Genomic DNA, 1,749 nt, shown 5'->3' with positions numbered 1-1,749 from the left:
GGGGGATGGCCACACCACAATCCCTTCTCCTCCATTCTCCTCTCGGGATTTTGGGCATGCATGCAGATGCACCCGGCATGAGTTTTAAGTCACCGGGTCCGGGACTCAAACCGTGGTCGACTACGTGGGAGTCCAGCGACAGAGCCATTACACCAACTGCTGGTCCCCCACTCTCTCTTTCATAAGCTCATCCCACTAGAGATGAGAGCCTTGGCAAGGGGGAGGTGTCGGTTCAAGTCCCAGATGTGTGGCGTTCTCGTGGGTAACACAGGGACAAGAACATTACTTACCCCTCTAAGTGCTCGAGGGTTCCAGGACAGTGCGGGAATCAAAGGTCTCAGCAACAACAGGGCCTACTGAGTTGAGGGGGTTGGGGTTTATAATTACACCCTCGTTAGGGGCCTGTGCTCTCCAAAGCCGGCTGGACCCAGATACAAGGACTCAGGGCGTCTCTGCCCTCCCTCCCTTCCACACACCCTTCCGGCTGCTTTCTCCACGAGGGCCCGTGTGACCAGCAGGGGACCCAGGCCGACTCAGGCAGCTGCTGCTGTTAGGGGGCCCTCAGGAGAGTCTGAGAACCGGCCAGAAAAGAACGTGACAGGCCCAGGGAAAGACTGCAGCTCCTGCTTCTGGCGAGGCCGGGACTCCTCGGACATCTTGCACAGGTGGTGCCTGGGCTGAGCTGGCCCGGAGGATCCAGGGTCTAGAGGGAAGGGGTGTGGGCCCTGGGCGCAGGGTACACCATGCCCAGCGGCTGCACAGATGTCCGTGCCCGTGGGGAACCCCGGCGGCTCAGTGGGCCCTAGCCTGGTCCCCACCATGAGCTCTTTGTGCCTCGGCCTTCAGCACCAGTGCCACCGCCACCCCGGGCCCTCACGCCTGTGCCCCATCTGCAGCTCCACCACGGCTGGGACTGACACTGACATATGGCAGCTGAGGCCTCGGCGGACGCGCTGAGCGAATCCTGGCACCGGGGCTCGGCCACCTGCCAGCACACCTTGCCGCGGGCCGGGCCCAACTGTTGGGCAGATGCCAGGTGCTGGCTCCCGAGAGGCTGCGGCTTGGCATGGGCCAGCCATCTATGGGCCCTCGGGGCTCCAGGCCCTGGTGTGTGTGGCACTCCTCCAAAAAATAGGTGGCCACAGACTCATGTCCTCCACACCCCTGCTGGGTGGGCATCACCAGCCTCCACTCCAGGCCTGCCGGGGCCTCCTGAGAATCCCTGCAAGCCCGCTGCACCGCCCCACGCGCTGAGCTCAGCTGTGTGTGTCTGATCCACACTGTCTACTCTATCCAGCCCTGCCACCCCACACGGTGTGACGGGGAGGCCTGTGGCCACCACCCTGGAGCCACAGCATGGCCACCCTGGCCCTTTCCTGTTGTTTTCCTGACCAGGACCCTCCCTGGACCCCAGCAGTGGTCTGTAAGCCTGCCTGTAAGCCTGTGGCCATTTTGATCCACGTGGTGACCTCAGCTTTGCGCTATGGCGTGGTGGCCTGGGACTTTCATGCCTGGACTGGACTCTGATAGGACTGCATGGCTTTGGGAAGGTTACAGCCAGTCTGTGAGCCTCAGTTTCCCCACTGTAACATGAGGGAATCTAGTGCTTTTGTTTCCATAAGGCGGATGAGTCTGTGGCTCTCTGGAATGCCCTGAGCCCGTCAGGGAGCCTGCATTTAAGCATGTGCTCATTTCTGGAAGAAAAACCAGATGGCGTGGGGCCGGGATGGCTCAAGTGACTTGTTCCCT

Source organism: Tupaia chinensis, unplaced genomic scaffold (genome assembly GCF_000334495.1).
Source record: "Tupaia chinensis unplaced genomic scaffold, TupChi_1.0 Scaffold000575_1, whole genome shotgun sequence".
Classification (NCBI taxonomy): Eukaryota; Metazoa; Chordata; class Mammalia; order Scandentia; family Tupaiidae; genus Tupaia; species Tupaia belangeri.
Note: the sequence above shows the minus strand (reverse complement) of the source record.